Source organism: Amborella trichopoda, chromosome 1, assembly GCF_054954075.1.
Source record: "Amborella trichopoda isolate Santa Cruz 75 chromosome 1, AtrichopodaSantaCruz75HAP2 v2.0, whole genome shotgun sequence".
Classification (NCBI taxonomy): domain Eukaryota; kingdom Viridiplantae; phylum Streptophyta; class Magnoliopsida; order Amborellales; family Amborellaceae; genus Amborella; species Amborella trichopoda.
This window is the reverse complement of record NC_142336.1, coordinates 31652354-31667338: the sequence shown is the minus strand read 5'-3', so window position 1 is coordinate 31667338 and position 14985 is coordinate 31652354. Positions and strand designations below refer to the sequence as shown.

Below are 14985 nucleotides of genomic sequence, written 5' to 3'. Positions count from 1 at the left end.
TCCAACTAGATGAAGTGTGTCTTCAATTGTCAATTATAACCAAATTTTGCTAGTAAGGATTTGTTAACGTCCTTACTTTGTTTGGATACCACGTCCACCTTCACTCGTAGGTTCGCAAATGATGCTATATTTGAAAAGGTTTGGGCGTCTTTGCTTTTGTTGGGCAAAACAAAATACAATTTCTTCGGAGCTTCTCTAGAGTTTTCATTATGGTTGAGGATATTTGGAAACTTGACCACCAATGATGTGTGTGGGGAGAAGCATGAACTGATTAACGTTAGTCTACATGGATGGGATAGGGCTTTTGGTGACTTTTGAAATCGTTTTCTCAATTAGTGGTTGACAAAGTTTTGGGGGAGAGGTTTCCTATAAATAGTGGCAGACCTAGGTAATCGTCATTGGTTTACAATCTCTAAAGATGCAATTCAGCTCCAAACGAGGATAACTCCATGATACAACTAAGCCAAGTGACACTCCTTAATGCCTTTGTGAAGTTGCACCCTTAAATAACTATCATCAAGAATATATAAGCCAAATTGATTTGCCTTTTGATTTGGTTTTGGTTGAAACTCGATTACAAACTCAAGGATGAAGTTGGTGAATTTTGTTTTTGAAACCTGAGATATTGTGAATTCTCAGTTAACCATTAACTAATTCACAAGAGCAATTTTGTCTCTAAAGCTTAAAATTGATCCTGGTACAATATCAAAGTTGGTTTTTTGTAGACCTCAAACTCTACAGTTGACAATACTTGAAGCATCTAAGAATGGTTGAAAGGACAGAAACATGCCCAAAAGTACGATGCCAAGGTATTGAAGTTGGAGGGTGTGGTCGAGAGCTTAAATACAATCAAACTCAAGCATATCCTATAAACTAAGGTCAAAGGTCACAAAACCGAATTTTCCTTTTTAAGCCTTACCACTCAATTTCCTACCATCAAGGGCAATGACGTACGCTTACCATTAGGGTCAAAACCTTGGGACCATAACGAAATTGAAGACGGTTCCAAAACCAATTTTGTATTAAACACATCAATCTTTCAAATGGGGGTGGTTTGAAGACAATTGGACCTCGTTTGTCCTATTAAAGGTCCAAAGAGGTAAGGGTTTACTAGTTGCACCCTACTGTGTACAGGAGATAACGATATACCCTGCTTCATATCACTATAACTCTCAAACTATAAAGCAACTTGAGATAGTTTCAAAATAAAAGCTTAAGCCAAAACATATATATTTCTAACAAGGAAAATTTGAAAGCATTTGGACTCCATTTGGTGGTTCAAATATTCGTGCCAAACAAAGTGATAGGCCTGAATTTTTCAATACTCTTCCCAGTGACATATCTTCATAAAATAGTGTATAACTTCCAATCTAAAAAGAATTTTAAAATAATTTCTTCATGCAAGTTTTAGACCACTCAAATACCTTTAAATGGCGGTAGTTTGACTAAAAATGGACCTCGTTTGGATAGTTAAACTAGTGAGCACAGCAGTGTTAGTAACAGTTCTGGAAAACAGTCAATAGTGACCTATTCATACATCTAGAATCATAAATTCATTTTTATAAAGAATTTGGAATTGAGTAAGATGGACATTTTACTAGACTCGTATATCTTTCCAATGGTGGTAATTTGAGGTCAATCAGATCTCGTTTGGATATTAAAGGTCTTTCTCAAGGACACACATATTTCTGGAATTTCACAGTAGCATATGACATGTTTCAAGAACACATTCCATAACCTTCATTCCATGGTAAAGGACATGATAACAACCATCCTCTCACAATGTACACACATAACATGTATTTCTTACATAATCTAAGAATCATACATTTATTCTCAGCATCCACTTCCATTCTAGAACAAAAACCCCAAATTTCAGTGAACAAGGCATAAGGAATTTCTACATCCCTAACACATTCATTACTCATCTCATAAGCATAAAACTCATGCATCCTTATGACTATAATATAATGGTGATGAATCCACTTACTTAAACAACAATGGTGCCTTCTCCAATCCCCTTCTCGCAGCTCTCAGCTACCTAACAATGGCTGCCCTCCAACAGTCACTTCTTCAAACCTTGTGTCTTAGAGAGAGAGATGAAGTACGATTAAGTGGTGTGGGTGAGAGAAGAGGCTTAAGTACTCTTGTGTTTGAACTGGCTGACCAAGTCTCACCAAGAGGCTCAAAAATCTGGACAAGTGGCTCTCAAATCAGCATGCATTTAACAAGTGGCACTCATCATCTAGGCATGTCGGAAACACATCCAGCGTTACACCCACGGCGACACAAAACCGGCGCTAGTGTCTTCACCTCCAGTGAGGCACACAACACAACCGGTGCTACACACTCAACACAGCCAGCGCTGATCTCTTCACAGCCGGTGCTGCACAATCAACACAGTCGGTGCTAGTCTCTTTACAGCCTGTGTTGCACATAACACAACCGGCGCTACACACTCAACACAACCGGTGCTCTCTTTACTATCATTCCTTCCTCCTTACCCCTCCATGCACTCTACCTGGCCGGGAAAAATCTAGGTCATCACATCATCCCCACAAGATTTTATCCTCAAAATCATTAATCAAATAAATGGGGGTACAAGGCCCGAATTTCATCTTCTTGCTCCCACGTTAATTCTTCTCTCGAATGATACTACCATAAAACCAAGACTAGAGGAATCTTTTTGTGACGCAATATCTGAATTCTTGTATTAGTATCTCAATAGGTTGTTCTATATAAGTTAAATCTTCCCTGATCGAGATTGGTTCATACTCTAAAACTTGGGATGGATCGGGCTGATACTTTCTTAATAGTGGCACATGAAATACATCATGAATGTTGGCAAACTTGGGCAGTAGGGCCAATCGATATGCCATGATTCCAATCCTTTCTAAAATCTCAAAGGGTCCAATAAATCGTGGACCCAGTTTCCCTTTCTTGTCAAATCTCATTATGCCCTTAGTTGGTGATACTTTCAAAAAAACTCGATCACTCACTTCAAATTCAAGGTCCCTTCTCGGATTGTTGACATAAATCTTCTGTCGACTTTGAGTTGTTTGAAGTCTTTCTCAAATTAGAGCGATCTTTTCTGAGGTTATTTGAACAATCTCCGGCCCTAATATCTTCCTTTCATCGACCTCATTCTAACATATAGGAGATCTGCACTTCCTCCCATACGATGCCTCAGAAGGTGTCATTTGGATACTGGCTTGGAAACTGTTATTATGAGAAAATTCTATTAAAGGTAGATGATTATCCCAGTTTCCTTTAAAATCTATAACACAAACCCTCAGCATGTCCTCCAGGGTCTGAATAGTCCTTTCCGACTGTCCATCAATCTGAGGGTGGAAAGCTGTATTGAAAGTGAGTTTGGTCCCCAGAGCCGACTATAGGCTATTCCAAAACCTTGAAGTAAATATGGAGTCTTTGTCGGGCACAATACTAACAGGCACCCTATACAATCTTACTATTTCCTTGATGTATAGTTGGGCCAACTTGTCCAGGGTATAGGTAGTGCGAACTGGCAAGAAATGAGCAACTTTAATGAGTCGGTCCACAATGACCCAAATACGATCATGCCCCATACCTGATCTAGGCAAGCCCGACATAAAATCTATAGTTATGTGCTCCCATTTCCATTTTAGCACATGTAAGGGTTGTAACTGTCTAACAAGTTTATGATGTTCAGCTTTCACTTTGCTGACATGTCAAGCACTTGGAAACAAATTGTGCCACTTCTCTCTTCATATTATTCCACCAAAAGACTCTTTTTAGATCCTGATACATTTTTGTGGTCTCTGGATGCACCGTATAATGGGAGTGATGTGCCTCTTCCAAAATGACCCTTTTTACCTTCTCATTGTTAGGGACACAAACCCGACCTTTAAATCTTAACATATCATCACTGCCCAGAGCAAAATCCTCATTACCTTCCGTCTTTATTCCTTGAAAATTTTCATGAATTGAGGATCCTCCTTTTACACTACTCGGATTTGTTGAAAGAGATGGAGCTTTATTCTTATACATGAAATTACTCCTTTCCCATCATCAAGGGGCAGAGTTGGGCGTCATTATACAACATCTTCTCGTAATTTCATCTCTCGGACCATCATGTGAGCCATTGACACTATGGGCTTCCTACTTAAAGCATCTGCCACAACATTGGTCTTACCTGGGTGGTAGTTGATGGTACAATCATAATCATTGAGCAAGTTCATCCATCTTCTTTGTCTCATATTCAATTCTTTCTGAGAAAACAATTGCTTGAGGCTCTTATGGTCGGTGAGCACTTTAAATTGAATTCTATACAGATAATGTCTTCAAATTTTTAGGGCAAAAACCAAAGCTGCCAATTCCAAATCATGGGTGGGATAGTTCTGCTCGTACAGCTTTAACTGCCTGAAGGCATAAGTTATAACCTTTCCCCTTTGCATCAGTACACACCCAAGCCCTTTGTGCGAGGCATCAGTAAAAACCACAAAATCTTCATTCCCCTCAGGCAAGGTCAGTACCGGGGCTGTAGTTAGTCTCTTCTTTAGTTTCCTGAAAGCTTCTCTCGCAATTATCAGATCATACAAACTTGACTTCCTTTTGGGTTAGGCGGGTTAGGGGAGGTGCTATCTTCGAGAATCCCTCTACAAAATGCCTGTAATACCATGTCAATCCTAAAAAACTGCAAACTTCAGATACACTCGTTGGTCTTTTCCATTTAAGCACAACCTCAATCGTACAAGGATCAACAACAATCCATTCTTTGAAAATAATATGCCCGAGAAAAGCCACACTTAGAACCCAGAATTTACTCTTATTGAGCTTAGCATACAATTTCTCCGTCCTTAGAGTCTGAAGGACCACTCTTAAATGTTGCTCATGATCTTTATGATTCTTGGAATACGCCAAAAAAGACCACTATAAAGTTATCCAAATAGGGCCTAAAGACTGTATTCATCAGATCCATAAACACAACTGGGCCATTTGTCAACCCAAAGGGCATGACTAATAACTCGTAGTGGCCATAACGAGTTCTGAACGCAGTATTGGAGATGTCCTCTTTCTTAACACGCAATTGGTGGTACCCAGATCAGAGGTCAATCTTAGAAAATACTTGGACCCCTTGCAGTTGATCAATTAAATCATCAATTCTAGGCAACGGGTATTTATTCTTCACTGTAACTTGATTCAGTTGTTTGTAATCAAGGCATAGCCTCAAAGATCCATCTTTCTTCTTCACAAATAAAGCCGGTGCACCACAAGGTGACACACTAGGTCGGATGAATCCCTTACCCAAAAGTTCTTGTAATTGCTCCTTCAATGCCTTTAAGTCGACTGGGCCATCCTATAAGGGGGTTAAATATAGGAGTAGTACCTGGGGCCACCTCTACTTCAAATTCAATCTCCCTAACTGCGGACAGAGAAGTTAACTCTTCGGGGAAGACCTCTGGATATTCTCTCACCACTGGTATCTCTTTTAATTTGGCCTGAACATCCCGATTTTCTACTATATAAGCCAAGTATCCCACACATCTTTTGGCTAACAGGCAAGAGGCCCGAAGGGTTGAGATGATGTGTAAAGGAGAAACATCCTTGATGCCCTTAAAATATAGTTCAGGTTGGCTCGAGCGTCTAAAAGTTACAGTCTTATCAAAACAGTTCACTGTAACATTGTGAGTAGACAACCAATCTATACCCAAGATAATATTAAAGTCTTGAACATCTAAAAGCATCAAATATATAGGTATCAAATGTCCTTCAATCACAACGTCACACCGCTTATACATTATATCAATTTTATTGATTCTCCCATAGGTGTACATACTACCAGAGTCCAAACAAGTTGTACAGGCGTAACATTCAAGTGACATGCAAAGTGCGGTGCAACAAATGAATGGGAAGATCTAGGATCAATTAAAACTTTTGCTTCAATTCCACATACAGAAACCATACCTTGAATCACAGAGGTTGACTCCTTAGCCTCTTGCTCAGTCAGGGCGAACACCCGCCCTTGAGCCCTCGGTTGGTCCTCTGACCCCCTAACGGGACAGTCTTTCACTAGATGGACCAATTTGCTACACCGAAAGCAGGTCTCGGTCTTTCTGAAGTACTCAACCATCGTACGATTTCCCAGACCACAGTGAGGGCAGACTGGGCGTCAGTTGCCCCTTAGATCATTTGAACAACCCCGAGATCCTGACACCACCTTGATTGTTTCTCCCCTTCATCTCTCTCCTTGGAGGTGGTCGCTCCTTCTTCTTAAAATTTCGAAACTGTGCGACCCCCAATCTCCTATCTCTTCTTTCCTGAAAGTCATCACAATCTCTCTCTATCTATAGGGCTACATCTATCAGCAGGGAAAAGGTCTTGACGTTTGCTGCGATAATCCTTCCCCTTATATCAGGCCAAAGGCCCCTCTCAAATTTACTAGCCTTTCGTGCCTCAGAATTAATAATATGACGTGCATATCTAGAAGTTCAGCAAACTTCGCTGCATATTGCTCAACAAACATATTTCCCTGTCGCAACTCTATGAATTCTACCTCTTTCCTTTCCTTTACAGAGTCAGGGAAATATTTATCATAAAAGACTTCTAGAAAATTCTCCCAAGTAGTCACAACTCTTGACCCTTCTTGTGACTGTTTTACTGAGCTTCATCAGTGCTCAGCTTCTCCTTCAAGCATAAAAGTACCCAGCCTAACTTTCTGCTCGTCTATGCAATTTAAAACTTCAAAGATCTTTTTCACCTGCTTTCTCCATCTCTCAACCTTTTCTACTCCCCCATGCCCTACAAAGTTTGGAGGTGTCAGCCTCCTGAACCTTTCTATCAGATTGCTATCATTCATATCAAAGGCAGGGGTAGAAGGGACCGGCATAGCTTCTCTCATCATTCGTGTCATGGCCCCCAAAGTTCTGAAGAATTCACCGAAGGCCTCGGTGTACTCATTGCTTGAACTTGCATTGTTAGCCCGGGTCCTCGGCATCTTCAACCTAAAACACCAACACCCATTTACTAGCCTATCAAAGAACTATCCTACAAACACTCATAAGACTTCTTAGGCCAAGAATCCTATCCTGGCTACTATCATACCACAACTGTCAGGATCCCGCTCCTTGACCCCTGTTAGAAGGTGACAGAGAGTGTGATCGCAGCTGACGGTCGCGAACGTCACTCAGGTGGGAGTGGCTCAACGCGTAAAAACATGGAATCCAGAGCAAACCAAAAAAGAAAACTAGAATAAATCCATTCAACAAACAAAATCGATTCAAAAGTACAACCATCTCAATCACACAATATCCAAAAGTTCTTACAATTCCTTCAAGGCACTAATGGCCCAAAAATACACAAAATAGAATGTACATCATATTGCTGAGACCACCAAAACATACTATGAAAGTCTTCAGAAGACGGTTTTTCAAACTTCTCAACTTCGAGCTTCAAACCCGCAAACGGTTACCCGCCTTAGCACAGACGCCAACACCCTTCACTCTACAGTTATGTAAATAAGATGGAATGAGCTAAAAGCCCAGTAGGCAGATCTACACCATTGCATTCCAGCTAGTATAACAGTGTTAACAATATGCAGTGTACACATATTCACAAGGTATCAAGTGAAGTCCCCAAACATGCTTCTCAATACTCTAACATTAAAATGATAAAAGTAGTTTAATATACAATGCATGAGTCACAATCACCTTAGTTAAAGCAGAACAGTGAGGACAACAGATCACAGCTACAAAACTAATAAGGCCTACTCCTGAAGTAGAAGTTTCATCGCTCAGGCTAAGCCAATCCTGCTGCTTGAAACATTTACTATCATTCAGGAGGGACGGCAATGACAAGTAGGTGCCCCACTTCGTAATGCCCTCACACACACACACATCCCTAGCGTGCTTTGGGGTTTTCGATTGGCAGTGGCCTTACAAGACACGACCCTCTCCTTATGCCCTACTGGCGAGAGAGCGTTACACTATCATTGGGTGACCCAATACGTGGTGCCCATATAGATCTGGGGAGCGCGACCCACCCAAATATTCACATCCTTACTCCCGTCCTATCATGGGGAGTTAGGAAAAGATCTTAGCTGCCAGCACCATCATTCACACAGTAGGTGCCCAATCACATAACACATAAGCAGCATAGTATCACATTATGATGATTCAAGTATCTCATCATGATATTAGAAATATCATATTTTGGTAGTGGCACATCACATTTTAACAGTATCACAATGACAATACCATAGTAACAGTAACATTATTTCAGTTATGCCTTACCGCTCAATTTCTTGATATCAAGGGCAATGACTTACGCTTATCTTTAAGGTTGTAACCTTGGGACCATTTAGAATTTGAAGAGATTCCAAAACCAATTTTGTACTAAACACGTCAATATTTCAAATGGGGGTGGTTTGAAGACAATTGGACCCCGTTTGACCTTTTAAAGGTTCAAAGAGGTAAGGGTTTACTAGCTGCACCCTGCTGTGTACAGGGGACAACGACATACTGCTTCATATCACTATAACTCTCAAACTGTAAAGCAACTTAAGATAGTTTCAAAATAAAAGCTTAAGCCAAGACATATATATTTCTAACAAGGCAAATTTGAAAGCATTTGGACTCCATTTGGTAGTTTAAAGATTCGTGCTATACAAGGTGATAGGTCTGGATTTTTTCAATACTGTCCATAGTGACATATCTTCTTAAAATGGTGTATAACTTCTAATCTAAGAAGAATTTCAAAATAATTTATTCATGCAAGTTTTATATCACTCAAATACCTTTCAAATGGCAATAGTTCAACTGAAAATAGAAATCATTTGGCTAGTTAAAACTAGTGACTACAGTAGTGTCAGTGAAAGTTCTGGGAAACAGTCAACAATGACCTATTCATACATCTTGAATCATAACTTCATTTTTATAAATAATTTGGATATTGGGTAAAAATGAACATTTACTAGATGCGCATATCTTTCCAACAACAGTAATTTGAGATCAATCAGACCTCGTTTGTCTATTCAAAAGTCTTTTTCAAGAATACACATATTTCTAGAATTTCACAGTAGCATATGACATGTTTCAAGAACACATTCCATAACCTTCATTCCATGGTAAAGGACATGGTAACAACCATCCTCTCACAATTTACAAACATAAGATGAATTTCTTACATAATCCAAAAATCATACATTCATTCTCAGCATCCACTTCCATTATAGAACAAAAACCCCAAATTTCAGTGAACATGGCATAAGGAATTTCTACATCACTCACACATTCATTACTCATCTCACAAGCATAAAACTCATACATCCTTATGACTATAATGCAATGGTGATGGATCCACTTACTTAAACAACAATGGTGCCTTATCCAATCGTCTTCTCACAGCTCTCACCTGCCCAACAATGGCTGCCCTCCAACAGTCACTTCTTAAAACCATGTGTCTTAGAGACAGAGATGAAGTAAGAATAAGTGGCGTGGGTGAGAGAAGAGGCTTAAGTACTCTTGTGTTTGAGGTGGATGACCAAGTGTCACTAAGAGGCTCAAAAATCTGGACAAGTGGCTCTCAAATCAGCATGTATTTAATAAGTGGCACTCATAATTCATGCATGTCAGAAACACAGCTGACACTACACACACGATGACACACAGCCGGCATTGGTCTCTTCACAGCCGGCGCTGCTCACAACACAGCTGGTGCTACACGCTCAACACAGTCGGCGTTGGTCTCTTCACAGCCGGTGCTGCACAGTCAACACTGCCGGTGCTGCACAGTCAACACTGCCGGTGCTAGTCTTTTCAAAGCCGGCGCTGCACACTCAACACAATCGGTGCTGGTCTCTTCACAGCCAACGCTGCACACAACACAGCCGGCGCTACACACTCAACATAGCTGGCGCTACGCTCTTTACTATCCTTCCTTCCTCCTTATACTGCCATGCACTCTAACTGGCCAGGAAAAATCTGGGTCGTCACATTCATATGCCAAGGGAGTATCTATATCTCAGAGTTTCGTCTTATAGAACGTAAGTTATGATGCACATGTGTAACTAACGATGAATTCAAAAAAATATGTATATCAAACCTTTTCAGGTTCCTCCACATATCACGTAGATAGACAGATCAGGCCTTAGGAGTATATGTATCCTAGAACTTATCTCACAATGAGATGCTTTTCAATTTTTCTATCATAGACTATAAGTTGAACTTGAACATACTTAACTAACGAGCTATCATATCTGTATTGGTCGTAATTCTGGACATATAAGGCCAACTAGCGAGTCCAAAACTCTAAAGGTATATTGGGAGCCTCGCATGATAAATCTTGAGCACATCATGTCTTTCATATCATGAGATATATCTAAGCATGTGTTATAAAAAACCATGCGTATATTCTGTCCACTGTCTGTTAAAACAATTATCCAGTGTGCATTACCGACTTTGTTGTATAATTGACATCTTCAATCAATCAAGCGGTTGTTAGAACGTACTTAGTCATATATGAGGACTAAGAAACATATCTTCAAAGGCAAAGCCTATTCATTCATTCATCCATCATTAATTAAGATAACTTATCCAACATGCATTATAAAACTCACGCTTATCCAGCCTTGGTTCAAAATCTCACGCTTGCATCAACACTTCTATATAGCATTGGTTAAAATACACTTAGCCTCATGTGAGGACTAGGAGTGCACTCAACCCACAACATGTCTTCAAGATTTTAGGCTTATCCAGCATCTGTTAACATCTCAATCTTGATCGAGTGTTCATTGGAATGCATCTAGTCTTGTGTAAGACTAAAAGTACACCCAACATAATTGTACCTCTATTTATAGAGTAGTAAACCAATCACTAAATTGAAGTGATTTGGGAAAGGATGCGGTTGGCATGCGGGCCAAGCCCGCATATGTAGAAATGCGGGCCCATTAATAAATCTATTTTTTAGATGGATTTTTGGACTTAATTTTTAATGATATGTAATCTCTAACATGGAGATCATGAATATGAATACATAAATAAATTTTAAAAACTAGAAATAATAATTTTATTACGAAAACATTTGGACGGTTAGTTTCAATTGTTTTTAGATGGACCATATATTTGCATCCATCTTTAAAATTGACACTTTATACTTCTGGACTGCATAATAATTCTATTACAAAAACAAGTATGTGTTTTAAACTTTAAATTGATTAATGATTCATGGTTCAGGAAAGTCGCATGCATTTGGAAAGTGAGCAAAATTATGACATATCCACCAAATGAACACCACTAAAAATCAAGTAGGAGAATTTGGTTTAAAAATTTCCAAAAATAAAAAAGGAAGACGATTGAAGGAAAGAAGAAAGATGAGCTATACTGCACCCTCATGTTGGCCATAGATCGCTACTCAAAGGTTCTGTTGCTAAGGCATCCCCTGCCAAACCATTTCACAATCTGCCTAAATTGCAAGCTCTCTCTCTCTCTCTCTTTAAATTGCCACCTCTCTCCCCCCTTTCTCTCTCCTCCCTACTTATTAATGGCTTTCACTGTATCCATCCCTTCATTGATCTGCTCTTTTTGCTAATATTTCAATTTGTTTATCCTTTTATAGTTGATTCCATGTTCATACGCGTGCTCTGTGTGTGAGTATGTTTTATTTTCAATTCAAAATTTTCATTATAAACTAACTCATGCTCTTTCTTTTGTAAGATCTGATGAACCCATCCCTATCCTTTCATTTTCTTTTCAGCTTGGATTGGGGCCGCACATTCTCTATCTTTCTCCATATCAACTTGTAATTTTAGACTCTCTCTCTCTTTGGATTAAGCAATGTCAATGACTAGACGACCAATTGATTAAGTAAACTATAGGTTATTTCTTTACCAAAGAGAATTCCATTACCAAAAAGGAAAAATGATCCATCCCAACTAGATTCTTGAGCCCCATAAAAGCCCCAAAAACCAAATGAAGTGATATTTTAGGTCCTAAGCAAAGCTTGGAGATGAAAACCTAAGAAAAAGGCCATGATTAGAAAAGAAAATTTCATGCATAAACCCTAAAAGGTGTCTTCCTGCAATAGAGATTATAAAACCTTAACAGGTGCCTTCCTCATGGGTAAAAGAGATTGTAAAGCGAATTGAGAGAGAAAACGATGGCTTGAAGTGTTGGAAGAGAGAGAGGTGGAGGTTGGGAGCCTTCGTTTAGAGAGGGGGCCCGGGTGCCTCTTTTAGACGGGAGTAAGGAAAGAGACAAAAGAGGGGAATGAGTGGATGATGAAAAGAGTGATGTAAAAATAATTTTAACGGAGAAACTGAATCCCTTAAGGGTATGTTTAATAGCACCTCAATATTCCAATATTTTAAGATAATATAGAATTTATAATGATTCTAACTATATGTATTCATATGCCCTATTTGATAGAGTCAAATCATATATTCGAATATTCAAATAACCCTCAAATATCTAAATCCCCAAAAATTCAATTTCTTGTTGAATTTTTCGAGATTCAGTTTTATTGTCAAAATTATTTTTTGCGTCTCTTCTTTTATCATCCACTCATCCTCCTCTTTTGTCTCTCTCCTTACTCCTATCTAAGAGAGGTCCCCTCTCTGAATGAAGACAAACAACCACCACCTTTCTCTCTGTCGACAATTCCTACCATCTTTCTCTCCCTCAATTTGCTTTACAATCTCCATCTTTCTCTCCCTCAATTTGCTTTACAATCTCTGTCACTCATGAGGAACGAACCTGATAAAGTTTTATAATCTCTTTTGCGGGAAGACACCTTTTAGGCTTTGCACATGAAATTTTATTTTCTAATCCTTCTCTTTTTCTTAGGGTTTTCATCTCCATACTTTGCTTAGGGCCTAATATATTACTTCATTTGGTTTTTTGGGGCTTTTATGGGTCCCAAGACCCTGGTTGGGGATGGATCTTTTATCCTTTTTGATAATGAAATTCTCTGTAATTTTTTTGATTGGTAAAAAAAAATCTATGGTTTGCTTAAGCAATTAGCCGTCTAGTATTTGCCTTTGCTTCATCCAAAGAGAGAGAGAAAGAGTCTAAACCTACGAGGTGATATGGAGCAAGACAGAGTTCGTAGCCCCAATCCAAGCTGAAATGAAATAGAAAGACATGGATTAGTTCATCAGATGTCATGAAAGAAAGAACATGCGTTAGTTTATAATGAAAATTTTGAATTGAAAATTAAATAGAGAGAGAGAGAGCATGACCATGGAATCAACTATAAAAAGATGAACATATTGAAATGTTAGCAGAAGAGGGCAAATCAATGAAGGGATGGATACAACGAAGAAACCCATTAGTAATGAGAGGGAGAGAGAGATTTAAATTTTCTGAATTTGGGATGATGGCAATTTAAAAGGAGACAACTTGCAATTTAGGTGGATTGTGAAATGGTTTGGCAAGTTGATTTAATTTTTGCTGAATTTTGGATGGTGACAATTTAAAGAGAGACCACTTGCAATTTAGGTGGATTGTGAAATGGTTTGGCATGCGACGCCTCAGTAGTAGCAGAACCTTTGAGTATCAATCTATCTATGGCTAACATGAGGTTGCAATATAACTCATCTTTCTTCCTTCAATCATCTTTTCTTTTTTGAAACTTTTAAATCAAATTCTCGTACTTGATTTTTAATGGTGTTCATTGGGTGGATTTGTCATAATTTCGCTCACTTTGCAAATACAACCATGAATCATTAATCAATTCAAAGTTTAAAACACAACCCTTGTCTACACCTGGTAGCTTTATTTGAAATGCACCAGACAGTCAAACGTGCAAAGAAAAATATATATCAAGATGATATAAAATGTAAATATGTAGAAAGCGGAAAATGTTTTTATTCTAATTTCTAAAATTTTGAATATTCAAATCTTAATTTATCAAACATACCCTAAATTATAGTATTTCAAAATACTTCTTAGTATTTTACAGAAATAAAATACTAACACGACCCACAAGCAACACACCTGATCACTTAAACGTCCTATGCACCTTCGAAAGGTCCAAAATATTATGTACTTAACCTTTGATATTCTTTTCCTTTCCCATAATATTCCTTTTTTTGTTTTCTCCCTGTAATTGAATAAGCTTGCGTACGCTTTTAATTCAAATCGGCAACATCGCACATGCGCCCAACTCATAACTGGCCCATCTCCCAATCGAAACAGGTAACCCCAGCTCCTGGCACGCGATTTGTAAGGTGGTGTAATAAAGAGAGTGACAAAGGACACACACGTGTTAAAGGGCTTCATGCGCCCAACTCATAACTGGCCCATCTCCCAATCGAAACAGGTAACCCCAGCTCCTGGCACGCGATTTGTAAGGTGGTGTAATAAAGAGAGAGACAAAGGACACACGTGTTAAAGGGCTTCTTCGCCCCGCTCCCACACGTTCTCGTCGCCTGCAGCTCTGTAGGAACCATACGCACACTTCCATACACACGCTTAAACTAAGTGTGTGAGAGAGAGAGAGAGCACTTTTGAGTTCTTAGGGCACGGACAATTGCTTGCAGACAAGCCTACACTCTCCCCCTTTCTTCGGGCTGCCATTGGAGGCTTGGAATCTTCTGTTTGGCAAATTATTCAGGTCTTCTCCCTAAGCATTTATGTTCCTTATTTTTATATCTTTTTCTCTCTCTCATTTGTTTTGTTTCTTATTTTTTGTGGCCTTTTATGGAGATTAATTTCTTAATTTTCCATTGTTCAATCTTTGAAAGTTTGTGGTCTCAGAATTTCAAATGCATTGTTTACTCAGTTACAAATAGTTTGCTGTTGTTTTCTGCCATTAACAACATTCTTTCTCTTTTATCTTTCTTAGGCCTTATATCTTTGGAGCTTTCCCATTGAGCTTATGCGAGCCATTGCAATTTCAGCTCGATCAGCATTTGTTTATTAATCTCTTCAATCCAGTTTCAAGTAGTCCGCAATTTTCAATTCTTCAGGTTTTTGGAACTTTCTTTTTCCTCTTCGTTATTTTTGGTGG

General features: G+C 38.9%; 1 protein-coding gene across 4 annotated transcripts in view; it reads left to right on the top strand.

Annotated features, from left to right (window-relative positions):
- The first annotated feature begins 14393 nt into the window (after positions 1-14393).
- The window catches only part of LOC18428361 (putative polygalacturonase), a 38607-nt gene continuing 38015 nt past the window's right edge, over positions 14394-14985 (top strand). For 2 of the 4 annotated variants that reach the window (XM_020663709.2, XM_088854623.1), the window contains exons 1-2: positions 14394-14589; positions 14821-14944. The gene's annotated coding sequence lies outside the window, so the exon portion shown is untranslated. The remainder of the gene's footprint in view (positions 14590-14820; positions 14945-14985) is intronic. The other 2 variants (XM_006837396.4, XM_020663710.2) reach the window with 1 other exon arrangement.